Raw genomic sequence first — 14,947 nt, forward strand, 5'->3', positions numbered from 1 at the left:
AATGCATGCGTGCACAACTGAATAAATGGGAATACTGCAGATTCCAAATGATGGAACCTAAAAAGTGCCAACACAGGGGTATTTCATACAAATAGCTTAACCGAAAACTATTACAGTTTAAAGCAACATATAAGCTTCCGTCACGAAGCTTGTGAAGCTTTTGCAGCGCTTTAGTTGTGGTGCCCTTGAACTGTACTGCAGTATAGACTGAGGTTTTGTCTACCATCATTGATGTAAATGGCATGTAAACTACATAAACTACCAACTGAGTGTATATATGTACTGTGGTCACATGTATCTTTTTTGTGTTGGCATATTACATTCTTAAGCTTGTAATTAACATATTTTATATTTTATTGCACTGATGAATAAATGTCAGATGTTTGATTAAAGAATGTTTTGATGGTTGTTGTTCCGTAGCCTTTCATTAGTTAATTTTTCTGTTCCCAGCATTGTTAAGATAAATTGAGCATTCCCAACTTGTTTTTAACGAACGAGTAAGTACTTTATGCCTTATTATTACTAATGAGTGTATATAAAGATGGACCAACCTTCAGTAAAGTCACGCACAGGATTCCTAAAGATTAGTTTTTGAAGCTCAGTGTGGATGAAGCCTAAAAAGACAGCTAGCCATCTGTCAAGACGTCCACCTGTCAGTGAAGAGCGGCCACACCATTAAGTATGCATAACTTTAAGCCTTGATATAATTTAAACAAACTATATAACGTCGGTGACACACCACACTAACGGATGGCAGTCAGCTAGCGCCAGGCTGTAGGTGAGCATCCGATATTCTAGTTTTTCCCAGCAGCGTTGCCTCTAGTCGGACGTGATCATCTGGAATTAATTAACTGTAGACCAACTGATTAGCATGATTCCTGAGAGGTCAGTTTGTAGCACTTCCTAGCCTTCCAGCTATCCGTCTGTTTCCCCTTCTGAATAACAATTACAGGGTACTGCCACCTGCTGGTATGAAGAGTTATGTCCTCTTGGGCAGGCTAACCTTTGTGGAGTGTTCAAGTGCAACTTACAAGCGACAGGTGAGCAGAGGCGCAGTTTGTCAACAGGCAAGGGAGGAAACTGCTTGAGGCCACAAGCCAGCAGGGGGACCCCAAGAGCTGAACTATAGCTGTGGCAGTAGTTTTCAATAACAGTAGAAGGCCTCCCTAAGGTGACATACCCCACCTGACACAACTATGCACACTCAGTGCCATTGCATGTCATCTGCATGACTGTTTGAAGTAGCTAAGTATGTCAATGGCACCCAATTCAAAACGAAAAGATATATCGGAGTGAAAAAAGAACAGAAGAGGGAGCAAGACAGTAGAAAATGAAACCGAAACTTTTTATACCAGTATACCAGACATGTTTGTTTCTGTTGTAAAGTTGAACATACTGCATAAATGAGCTTTTGGACGTAGCCCCTAATGGTCATTTGAGGAACTGCACTTTAAAATTGCTGCTCGATTATAACTTTCTAATACAAGTATATGTGAACTTGACATCACAACGGATACACAGCGGCTAAACTAGCTACATCAAAGCCAACAAATGAAGAAATGGTCTGCAATACCCTGAAGAACATTCCTTTCGATCATTACTGCTCTTATCAGGATACGTCAGTGCTGCCAAATCGCTTTGCAATGCATCACCACCACAACTGTAACCGGAGTGAGTCATGACCTTTTAAGGGTTATTTATACTAAGCCCTCGTTTGCCTCATTGGAAAGGTAAAATAATTTTTCCAGTCTTGGACGCTACAGCTACAAAAAAAACAGTATTCCACAAGATAATTTAATGAGCAGCGTCGCTCAGGCTTTAATCATGCAGCCACCATGTCTTTGATTACAACAAAGAGTTTCTTAATCAGCTTAGTTCATGCACATTCCTGCATACTCACATCTATCCACACAGTGTTTCTTCCTAAATTGATACCAGAATCATCCCAGTGCTTGAAGCTCACTCGTGGTCTGTCAGCCTCAGCCATTCAGTACCACCAGTGGGACCAATTAAGCCGGATGATAACTGTGTTTTTGTGCTCGAAGCCAGCAGAGCGAGCCATGTGTAGAAATGCCGAAAGTCGTGGCGCCGTTTGAGCACTGGCTGCACAAGTACATTGGTTTTCAGTTCAGTAGTTTTCCAGCTGAATGCTACAACAGCTTGGCTTGAAAGACATGCACCACAGCCGAGAGCACTGTCCGTCCACCATCTGGATCCAACGCAGAGACACGAGCACTGACAAAATGGAAAAGAAATAGGTTCACAACAGGTCACACAACAGAAAATGAGCTTAGTCACGCTGGATCTGCTGCTGGCAAACTGTCAGCGCTGAGCAAAAACAAAGTGAACATACCCAGAGGCCAGGAAGTTTCAGCTGCACATGTGCACCGTTGGCCTGTGCAAAGAAAGAAATGGGACAAATGCAGTTTGCTGCCATGAGGCTTTTTAAAGCTTAGATATACAAGTGTCATTGTCACACTGGTGACAACTGAAACAAGTGTATGAACACATGTACAGATATAGATATACCAAGTGCACATGTACATACTGAATAAAGATGGACATTTTCCTTCTGTGTGCATATGTAGGTTGCTGTTTATTGTTGCCGTTTCTCCAACTCCATCTCTGCTGTGTCACTTTCTAATGTTCCCTACTATAGAGGTACATGTGATTTTATCTCATCTTTTCCCAGCTTATCTTACATTGTTGTGCCTCATCACATGGGAACTGGTGCAGTAGGACGCAGATGCAAGACACACAGCCCACAGAGGCAAGCTTATATACTCAAATTAAAATTTAATGTCCACTTACAAAACAAGGGAAACAGGGTTTAAAAAAACATTACTTCAAAAACAGATAAGGACCGAGCCAGGAACACAAATGGAAAGGTAGGACTATATGTACACACACCATGGGGCAGAGGGGCTAAGGAGACACAGGTGAAACTAATGAGGACAGAGCACACCAGCAGAAACCAATCCAACAATCAAAGGGGGAGACAAGGAACCCCAAGGAAGACAAGGAAGAACTTTATAAAATAAAACAGGAAACACAAGGAAAAACAAACAGGGTCACAGAAAAAAATACAAAACTCAAAACCATTAAAGTCTCGTCTCATCTTGTCTTGTCTAATTTTATCTTATTTTGTCTTGTCTTGTCTTAAATTTAGCACTCCTGTGTCCCGCCTTGTCTTATATTATCTTATTTTGCCTTGTCTTGTCTTTTTTCATCTTGTCTTGTCTTGCTTTGTCTTGTCCTATTTTATCTTGTCTTATTTCATCTTGTCTTGTCTAAATTTATCTTGTCGTGTCCTGCCTTGTCCTATATTATTATATTATGTTATTATATTATTATATTGTTTTGTCTTGCTTTGTCTGTCTTATTTCATCTTGTCTTGTCTTATTTCATCTTGTCTTGTTTCATCTTGTCTTGTCTTGTCTTATTTCATCTTGTCTTGTCTTATTATATCTTGTATTGTCACGTCTTGTCTTATTTTATCTTATTTTATCTTGTCTTGTCTTGTCATATTTCATCTTGTCTTGTCTTGCTTTGTCTTGTCTTATTTCATCTTGTCTTGTCTAATTGTGTCTTGTATTGTCCCATCTTATTTGATCTTATCTTATCTTGTCTTGTCTTATTCAAGTCAGATTTTAATCTGGGATAGTTTGACCACTTTGGACCTTGGGTCAAGTTATGAAAACAGAGATAAAGCAGAGATGGCAGGAAATACTTTCAAACTGATTCTCTTCATTTAACAAGACTCATGACAACAGATAAGAAGGCAGCATCTACATCTTATCTGGGCCAAAGGACTTCAGATCAGCTTGACTTATGTGACTTGCTTCCCCCAAAAGTATGTAAAACCAGCTGTAAATCTGGAGCACATTTCCCCCAAAATCCAGATGGTGCTGTTTCATTGAAGTAATATATTCTATCTGGAACATGTTGGGGGAACAGTCATCGTCAGTAAGTCACTGCTGCTTTGTTATATAGAGCAGATTTCCTACATATGTCACATACAGTGGAGATCAGTGTGGTCTGAGCTACACCACAGACAGTTTGGGATGAACACATTGAGACAAAGTCAACTGTAACAAAGAGGCAGAATGGCTCTTAAAAGGACAAGCCCAGCTGTTTATTAAGTGTATTTGGTTTTCATCGTCATCTTCATCGTCATCTTCCTCATCGTTGTGTTCTTCTTCTTCATCTTCTTCTTTGTCTTGAGCTTCTTCTTCATCTTCATATTCCTCGTTATGTTCATCTTCTTCGTATTCTTCATCTTCATCATCGTCTTCTTTTTCTTATTATTATTATTAATTTTCTTCTTTGTCTTGGTCTTCTTCGTCGTATTCATCTTCATCTTCATCTTCATCTTCATCTTCATCTTCCTCGTCGTTGTGTTCTTCTTCTTCTTCATCTTCATCTTCCTCGTCGTTGTGTTCTTCTTCTTCTTCATCTTCTTCATCTTCATCTTCCTCGTTGTTGTGTTCTTCTTCTTCATCTTCTTCATCTTCATCTTCCTCGTCGTTGTGTTCTTCTTCTTCTTCTTCTTCTTCGTCTTCATCTTTACCTTCACCTTCTTCTTCTTCTTGTTATTCAGCCAAACAATCAGGGGGAGCTAGTAGTTAGAGAAGTGGACTTGGGACTCTTTGGTCACTGGTTTGAATCCCTCCTACCTACATCCATGGCCAAAGTACCCCTGAGCAAGGCACCGAACCCTCACTGAGCTGCTTTTATGGCTGCTCACTACTCGCTCTGTGCGCCCAAGTGGATGGATAAACTGCACAAATTCCTTGCATGCGTGCTACTTCAATGACGCTGCAGTTACATTTTAAACGCCTCCTCCTGGTTTCAGAATAAACCTTTGATAAGCCTTCGTGGAGAATAAAGATAAACGTTGGATTCCTCTATTATCTCACATTTCACATGCAGACTAGTCAAAACCAAGATAAATATATAAATCTAGATTCTTGTAAAGCTCTTGTGTTGTTCATTATTCTCTGATATCTGGACACACCGTCATGCACCATTAACCTCAGATATGGACTATTAGAGAGAGGTCACACATGGCTACAGAAACAGGAGTTTTCACATAATTCAGTGCTGTCAGAAACACATATAATGCCTAAACGTGCAGATCTAGATGTTTTAATTGGTAGTGCTGGGAGTCTGGAATAAATAAGTACATGTTTTACTTCATTAAAATCCCCAATACCACAAGTTAATGTCCTATATTCAAAGGTTTATACAAAAAAGTGGAAAGTATTATGCAATACAAAGAGTATGAAAGGTAAAAGTAGTGGCTGGCCCCCGTTAGAGTGGTATATGAATATATATTATAATACAGAAGCAGATAGTTAAAGTGAGGCTAATGCAATTAGTTTAAATATCAAATTATTATTTTTTATCTGAAAACTAGTTACAATTAACTATTTAGTGGATTTATATGTATATTGCCTATAATAGAAAAATGCAAACGCTAAACTAAGAGAAAAGTAGCTCATAATTAAACTGTCAGTCTCTGTTCAGCACGAGATGCTTTAAGGGAGCAAATTATACTATGAGTGGTTAAAAAGAAAGTTCTGACTAGAAATTCTAACATGAAACAACCAGTACAGCAACCATCAACTTTGGAAGAACACCTTTACATCAAATCTTAGGACCCGGAGGGAGGAATGGTTATGAGAATGGAGTGACTGCCACCTAGTGGACAAGTCAGACACCTGCAAAGACACATTCATCTTAAACAGGAGTTTTTACTGAATGACATCTTCACCTGTAACTTAAGTGTGACCAATTCACATCAAGACACCTACCTACCCCCCTCAGACGTTGCCTGGTGCCACAGGCATAACATTATGACCACCTTCCTAATACTGTGTAGGTCTTCCTTGTGCCTCCAAAACAGTTGGGACTCATCAGAGAATGGACATAGACCTTCTGAGGGTGTCCTGTGGTGTCTGGCAACAGAATATTGTTAATGGGGGCCTTTGGGTCCTATGGGTTGAGGGGAGGGGCCTCTGTGGATCATCCCACAGATACTTGATCAGTTTGGGATCTAGTGAATTTGGAGGCCAGGTCAACACCTTGTGCTGTTCTTCATGTTTTTTGAGTTGTTCCTAAAGTGTTTAGTGTGTGTGTCTGTGTCAGGCTGCATCCTGATGCCATCAAGGAGTGTCATCACTATGGGGTGGGGGTGCCTGGTCTGGTCTAGGTGGGTGCTACATGTCTACATCCACATTAATGTCAGGTCCAAAAGTTTCCCGGCAGAACACTGAACTGTCACAAGATGGTCAATGTTATTTACTTCTCCTGTCAGTGGTCATAATGTTGATCACTGACAATGTTTTAACAATAATTCTCATCCAATCTAACCTATGCCCTCTGAAAAGATGGAAGGTTAAAAAGTTATATAAGTTTCATCAGCTGGCATCATGAAAAACATTACATCTGTATTCAGAGTTAGCCTGAGGGTCGGACGCCTTCACGTATGTCAAGTCTTTACTTTTGGGGAAACTGTGTAGCTTCCATTAGACCAATCAAGGGGCACCCTCTTCACTAGCGTAACACTATAAACCAGTCCAGTGTAAAGTGTCTTTGTGAAACCGGCCCGTCTGGAAACTATTTCAGTGTTTTAATGCTCATACATAGAAAAAAAAGGTTTTAATATGAGAACAGTGCAAACATCAGGTGTTTGAAGACACTTCAGCAGTAATGATACTTTATTTGACGACGCCTCAGTCGGTTCTCCTCGCCCACTACACTATAACGCTGTCATGTTTTAAGGGGTTTACTTTGCTTTAGACCTGTGTAACACTTAATTATATGTGGAAATGAGAACATACTGCAGCACTGGTGTGTCTTTGTTCTATCTATTGCCCTGAAGTTTTTAACCCTTTTCAGTTCTTCTTCTTCTTTTTTTTTTTTTTTTTCTTTTTTTTTTTAAACAGATTCACACAAAAACAAACAAAGGGGCTTTTTTTTTTATTTAAACACAATTTGACTTGTAAAAAAAAAAAGATAAAAATGGCTTATTGCTACTTGGCATAAGTGTTGGGCTTTTCTTTCTGTTACAGTTAAATAAAACGTGTGAATTCTTTGGAACGCTGAGATGAGGTTAAAACTAAAAGACCCAGAAGTATGGTTTAGCGTCTATACGGCATGGAGAAGACCAGAGAAATTCAACAGATCCTTTTGAAATCAAGTTAAATTATTGAACAAATACTTTCATTTTGTTAGTTTAGCTGTGTTGTGAAAGATATTCAATAATACTTTTTCCTTTATTGGTCCCTCGTGGGGAAATTCATTTGACCTTTCTAACCCAAAGCTCCTTTTCTAACAAACTACACCACATCTCCCATCGATGTTGCTCTCAGAAGTAGGATTCAAACCCAAACCTCCAGGTGAGACTGCAACCTGAATGTAGACCACTCAGCCATCCTGACTTCCTGAAATTGCTATGCTGGCTTCCAGGCTAATGGATCTAATGACTCTCCAGACAGACACGTTATTGATCCCACTGGAGAATCAGTCAAGTCAGAAGTGGGATATTATATAATATGTAATGAATGTGGGCTTAAAATACAGATTTTAAAGTACAGCATTTTAATACACAGTCAGGGCTAAAAAAGTGAAACACTCTAAAGCTGCTTCATGCGTAGGTGTGGGATGGTTCTTCATCATGAAATGCTCCTGTTTAATACTTCACCCTTCAAAACGATCTTTTGCAGGCAATAACTACCTGAAGTCTGGAACTCGTAGACATCACCAAAACAAAAGGAAGAAAGGAGTTTCCTTCATTGTGAAGCTTTCAGAGCACCCACAACAATACAAAGAATCTAAAGCCTGAAACCCACAGAGCAAGTGAACGTCCAGGTCTTTTTATGCTGCATGGCCCATCAGTTTTATTAGGATTTACAAAACTGTTTGGTCACTCCTAGGGTTCCTGCTATTTTGCTTTTTGCTGCCTAAGGATGGCCTGTTTGCTTCTTCCTGAAAGTAGGTGACAGAGTATGAAAATGGTTATAGTTCCTAAACCCTTGCTCCAATATGAACATAAATACCGTCAAATTAAAGCTGAGTCTGCACTTTAAGTTCATATTCATTATATGACTGTAACTTCCATATGTTTAAAGTAACAGTCACAATAACAAACAAAAAAAGTAAATGGACCTAACTGTATAAATATATGACAGCATAAATTGTGTCAATATTCTCATCTCCTCGTCTACTTAGGTAATAGCCTACTCAAATGAAGAGACTTTTTATTTCTTTATGTAACAATTCAAATATTTGTCTATTATTCCTGGGAAAACTCCTCAGGCCTTGTGGGTGTCAGCTTGGGAGAAGTTGAACACCAGTATCCTGGGAAAACAAATTCATATTTCAGAACAAAAGTACGTTTTTATTAACTTGTAGAAAAGCAGGAAGCATAAAAAGCAATTGATTTATTTTATATCAATGTAAAAATGGCTATGAACTAACGAAGACCCTCCAGGTTTGTAAGTGAAATGACATAATGACTGCATGTAATCTTTAAAACTGTTTGCTTTCTAGTCAAAGCTCATTACTTGAGCTTTTTTCCAAATTTAAGTCCGAGACGTGTTTTTACCACGGTAAATATGACATTTAAACATCTTTAAGCTGAATCATGATGTGAAAAATAAACAAGAGGAGAGTACATCAGTACAACCTTTAATGCCCTAAGCTGCCGCCATCATGGAAAGTTAAATACTGAAAGACAGATCTCAAACATTTACATTAGTGAAAGGTTTTATAGGCCTTTAACAGTTTTGAGATGGAGAGATGCTAGCGATGAAAACTAAATTATACCCAGTCGTATGTATTACATGGACAAACGTATTACCGCTAACTGAGCTACGTTTAAATTGTATTTATTTTTTATTTTTTTCAGTCTTGTCAATAGCCCTGGGGATTTTTTTTAAACCAATAATGAGTATTATTGCATAATACCTTATTTAGCTTCTTTCCTGGCTCCTTCTCTGTCAGCATTTAAGTGAAGTCTTCTCTGTGAATTATTATTTTTGAAGTGATAGTATTGATGTTTATGTAGTTGTACATATGTTTTTATAGCAGTCTGTTAGCTTAGCCTAGCCTCACTCTCTCCAAACATAACTAAATGTCCCTAAAATTTATTTAATTTGTTTAATCTACAGAAATTGTACAAAAAGAAATGTTTAAAATACCTAGGAGACTATTTATTGTTAAGGAAACATACGCTAACGGTTAGCTAGCAACCTTGAAACTGAAGCTAAGCTAATTGCCTAACTATATTTATTTCTCAAAACGTCTAAGGCTATTCCTTTAAACACAGTTTAATTTCAATGCCACTTGAGGATATACAATATTATGTTTAACTATGAAGTGTGTCGGGGCGGGGCGATGCAGGAAGTTGATTTTACATATCTGGGTGGAGCTGCTGCTTAACGATGTCGTGTGTCTGCTGTCTGCAGGTATAAATATGAGCAGAGAAGACACCTGAGCATTGTCCTTCAGACGGAGTCAGAGGAAACAAAGGAAAAGGGTGAGTCTGAAACACTTTGCTCACACGAGAAGATCCATGTAGCCAGGCAGCCATGTTTATAGTTTTATTGGAATAGATTAGAACAGAAATGTGCAACTGTAACTTCCAAATTAGAGGTTTTATTTTATTTTGGGGCTAATCTCCAACTCTTGATTTATATTTTATTTATTAAAAAATCTTTTTTACTTTTTTTCTGTAACCCTTTCTGGTTACATGTCTTCAGAAACTTAAAATGAGATTCATTAGTTAATATGATTAATTGTTCCTTGTTATTCTAGCATGAGAGAAGTACCAAAACTAGAAATACAATTGTTTGTTCCTCACTGCAGATTAGAACAATGCATAAATACCAGGAAGCTTGCACCAGATAGTTTTGAGGAGTATTGGTCATAAGTGCGATTACGAGCATGTAAAAAAGAAAAAAAAAACATGCTTTACACTGAACCTGAGCGTCTGATTTATTTTCCAGGTCTGCTGCACTGTTGCCTTGTGAGAATCAGACGGGATGTTGATGATGATGATGATGAAGAAGGAGTCTGTGGCTGTGTTGGCTCTTTTTATGACCATGGCCAGCTGTTTGCCAATCCACCATTCTAATGGTGAGTTCAGGGAGTCTCTAAGGCTTAAATCGAAATTTAAAGGGCCCAGTTTTTTTACTTTTAAACTGGTATTATCCAAAGTTCTTCCCTTTAAAGTTTAAGAGTGCTAACAAAACTATCTCTAAAGCCAGACTATGCTCATTAGTAAAGAGATAATATCCAGGGGTGCACTATATCAAGACTATATCAAACCAAGGAATAGTTTGGGGGCCGACAACACTCCCCCTATAGGAAGTCGTTTGTATCACATGACAGATTTCTCTAGTTCGGACTGGGGGTTTAGCACATGCACATCTTTGCCTGTGCCCTGCCACAGGACCTAGGATAGCCACTGATTATATTGTTGTAGTTTTGGCCGAACTGATCCTTTTTCAAATAGAAGGAAGAATTAAAGGGCTGCGTTTAAGTAATAATAATTGTTATCCACGTGGTACGATGGAGAGGTGTGAAATGTAGCATGATAATAACATTACATATTAAAAAATTTATTTGTTGGCTCAAACAAGTGCAGATTTACTGGATTATTTGGTAGAAGTTGACACTTTTTCCGTATGTCATGTGTGATTCACAGACACCAGCCCCCATAATTTCAGCATCGCTGGACTGGACATCAACAAGACAAAGATACAGGTAGAGACCGATTATGAGACATTTAAACATTTAAAAGTATCTCACATTTAAAATGAGGCCACCCCAAAGTAACAGTTTACGTGGTGTGCTGTAGGAAATGATAAAAAAAGTAATTGAGATGAGCTCTATACCGAAGACTGGGGTCTGCAACGACACCATGGCCGCCCAGTGGATGGAGTGTGGGCCCTGCGTGCTGGACCCGTGTGTTATGGTCCTGACCCACAACTGCACCTACGGATCTCAGGAAGAGGTCAGAACATGGGCTTTGACTGTTGTAGTAGAAGTGGTAACTGGTGCGTTCATGGTGAATTTCTGAGCCAGTATTTGTACTTTGTTTTTTTTTGTTTTTTTTCAGGATGTTCATCATAACATGAACACCCACTTCCCGTTCCACCACTGGTTCCAGTTCTTCCAGAATCTGGCCCAATCTCACACTGAATCTGAGATGGAAAGTGCTAGCGAAGAGGGTATGTGTTCAGATTTTCTCATGGATTTTGCAGATTATTTTGTTGTTGTTATTGTTTGCGGCCTGGTTAACTTTCAGGTCAGAAAGATTTTGGAGGGTCGTTACTGCAACTAAAAGATATTAACATATTAAAGCAGTCATGCTATTAAAATAAATCAATGTGAATAATATTTTTTGAATAATAATATAGAAGTAACTAACTGCTTCATTAATGGCTTTTTTTTTTTTAATCCTCGTCCTGTCCAGCTGTTTAGCTGAAAGATCACCTGTCCTATGGTCCGGTATATCACAGGGAATTTTTACAACCTGGCAACCTAAACCTAGGTCATATTAAGGCCTTTACTAAATGATTTATCCACCATGTGATAGATAAAAAGTTACCCCTTTACAACAACTCATACAAACTGTGACTAAACCAGGTACTAACAGAAATAAACTTACAGAACTTACAAGTCCAAGCCCATTTTACAAAAGATGCAACCTCAGATGTAGATTACAAGAAAGGCCTGAAGTGAGGCTTGTAGTCATTTTTTTATGATTCGTTAAATGTGTGAGATTAGGTGAAACGCGCCCCCAGACTCCCATCACAAATTGACCCGTGGCTCATTTTGACCAAGGGTGTCAAACATGCGGCCTGCGGGTCAAATCTGCAATGTTTCAATCACATTGGAACCTATTCCTAATTTGTCCACTAGGGGTCGCACTGTTTAATAACAGTTGTGGACGTAACACAACACTGAGACCTTTAACTAAACAGCAGATTGCAGCACTGCTCCGAAATAGCATTTTCAGGTTAAAGTTAGTAACATGGCAATAAAGTTTAAAAGAAAAACAAATAAAACACAATGTGTGTTTGTGTCCAGACCCAGGTTACCCCATGGTCTCCGAGACCTGCAAAAAGGTCCAACACAACACAACTGCCTGCTTCGAGGTCCAAGAGCAGTGTAGCGGGTGCAGAGGAATCAAACTTGACAGTGAGTAATCTCTCCTTGAGATGCTTCTTTTGTTTTTTTTGTTTTTTTAAGAGCTGTATCTCTGTGGTCCGATGTAATCAGATTTTAAAAACAGTTGGTACAAGGCTGTGGTAGCAGTTTAAGCATTTATTTGTTTTGTTCACAGACTGCCTCCCAGTGTCGCACGAGCACTATTCCACCCTGCAGTACTTGAGCTCTGAGCTGCTGCAAGAAACCTGAAGCATGAGTGTAGGCCAGCACTGTGGCAGAATAACCATGTTTAAATGAAGGACTCAGTATTTTAGGAAGTACAATAGATTTGACGAAAAGATTGAGTCCAGATATACATGATGCATATGTGAGATATGCAGCTAGTTTGCTTAGCATAATTGTAGTGAAATAATGTTAATAATGTTCAAGCCTGCAGTATATTCAAATTTAATAAACTCTGCTCAAACCTACTCTGTCTCTGTGTCATTCGTTATTATTTTGGAAGTTGGATTTTATCCTGTAATTATTAAATTATTATTACTAAGTTATTTAAGGGGAAATGTGTTTGTTATGAATACCAGTTGCACATATACCTGCTTCAAAAGTATTATAAAAAAAAGTGCCAGTACACCAGGTACTATACATGCATTCATGGCCATCCACAATATTATGACCACTGACAGGAGAGGTAAATAACACTGACCGTCTTGTGACAATCCAACTCTGGACCTGGCATTCATTCATGTGGATGTTACTTTGACATGTAGCACCCACCTAGACCAGACCAGGCACCCTCACCCCATAGCAATGACCAGCGTTCAAACTAAACAAGAACTAATTCAAAATTCAGTTCACATTTTTTAATTTTGAACTAAGTTCATAGACTCATTTTTTCCGTGTTTTTTATTTATTTTTTTATTTTTTTAATGAGCAGATTCGCACTACTCTTGTTCAATAGAATCTCTGACTGACCTGCCCATCCATCCCCAGCCTATTATACTTTTTCCACCAAGATCTGTGCCGTTGACTAGTTATATACTAGGAAATAACTCAAATGTTTGTGTGGATCAGCTGCTTCTGTGGTGCCGGAGGCGGCTTTTCTTTCAGCTGCACCAGCCATGCTGTATGCCGTAAGTCGCACGTCGGGTGACAGCTGTCGTAAAACCTTTTTTTTTTCCTTTTCCTGAACGGGGTTGAACATTGTTATTTTCCTGCAGACTGAGCGAAACTCACATCTATACTCGCATGTTAAAAAAATGATGCATTCGGTTCACAGCAGGCACACACATGAAAACGCTTTAGGAACAACTAAAAAAAATAACAAAAAAAACATGAAGAACAGCACAAGGTGTTGACCTGGCCTCCAAATTCACTAGATCCCAAACTGATCAAGTATCTGTGGGATGATCCACAGAGGCCCCTCCCCTCAAAGGCCCCCACTAACAACTTTCTGTTGCCAGACACCACAGGACACCCTCAGAAGACCCATGTCCATTCTCTGATGAGTCACAACTGTTTTGGAGGCACAAGGGAGACCTACACAATATTAGGAAGGTGGTCATAATGTTATGCCTGATTGGTGCATATTTTATAAGGGCCAAATATTGAATGTTAAGAACATAAGATCAGGACCACTTGCGTTATTTCAGATAAGATTTAAAAAGGAATATGTAAAAAATTAATGTCTTCATCTACTCTGACCAATCATATCTTAAAATTGGAAATGTTTAATATAAACTTATAAGCAGAAATATATATATATATATTATTTATTAACTGCACTGAAAAACAACTCTTTACTAAAACTTAATTTAGTCTTTGCCCAAAAAGAGTCATTTGACTCATAAATCACAGTTTAGGTCAGTTTCTTGAATCGTGAGTTCACATAAACAGAGCAGCGAGTAAATGGAGCAGTGTTTAAAATATTGTGCCGTTTTTTATTTTTTGTGTAAAAATCACACAGCTGCTAGTTGACTCTGCAGAGATACAGTACATCCATGCAGTTAAACATCTAGGATCCCACAGCCAAGAGAGAAGTTAAATAGAATATTCTTTCGCCGTTAGTCAGCAAATTAATGCAAATTTACACGAGTCCAAAAGTGTGTATCATATACAATATACAACCACAGATCTGGGAGCAAATAGCATTCAAAATCCCATTAAAAGGCTTCGTCCTACCACTGATTGCTTCTGGGGGGGGGGGAGGGGTATGAGGAGGGGAGATGTTGTGCTAGCAAACATAAACCAATCCCACTTGAAGGTGTTTAATAGGGTTTTAAATGGTATTAGTTCCAGGTCTGGAAACAATATAATACTCACACACTCACACACTCACACACACACACGTACACACACGTACATCATCACCCTCAACAGCAGAAAAAAAGAAGGCGAGCCTTGATACAACAAGGATAGAGAGGTCAGTCAGCCACCGCGGAAACCTGAACGCCAGTCGGGGGGGGACGGGGGGAGTAAGGCTTTAGAAGAAGACTGATGCTTCACCAACACAGAGGGACAAACAAAAAAAATAAAAAATCATAGGACGTTTCAGGACACTGGCACGTACACACACACACACAAGAAAGTAGTTTTCAGGTTGTACTGAAGAAATAAAACTCAAGTGGTTCATCACGTTTTTTCTTCTTAAAGCATCTTTGTTTTGTTTTTTTAAATACACGTGAAAGACAAGAACAAACATGCAGGTTAAAAGTAAAGCAAAAAGAAATAAGAAGAAGAGAAGGGGAGGGGACGATCAGTTCAAAGT

The 14,947-nt window shown here is 38.8% G+C and overlaps 1 long non-coding RNA gene across 1 annotated transcript; it reads right to left on the reverse strand.

Annotated features, from left to right (window-relative positions):
* Positions 1-1,790: 1,790 nt before the first annotated feature.
* Positions 1,791-3,129, reverse strand: LOC311499911. The gene is made up of 3 exons (XR_014699472.1): positions 2,549-3,129; positions 2,354-2,395; positions 1,791-2,235 (listed from the first exon to the last, which is right to left on the reverse strand). It is a non-coding gene; the product is annotated as an uncharacterized lncRNA (long non-coding RNA).
* Between the last annotated feature and the right edge of the window lie 11,818 nt (positions 3,130-14,947).

This window comes from Chelon labrosus (genome assembly GCF_963514085.1).
Source record: "Chelon labrosus genome assembly, chromosome: 14".
Taxonomy (NCBI): Eukaryota; Metazoa; Chordata; class Actinopteri; order Mugiliformes; family Mugilidae; genus Chelon; species Chelon labrosus.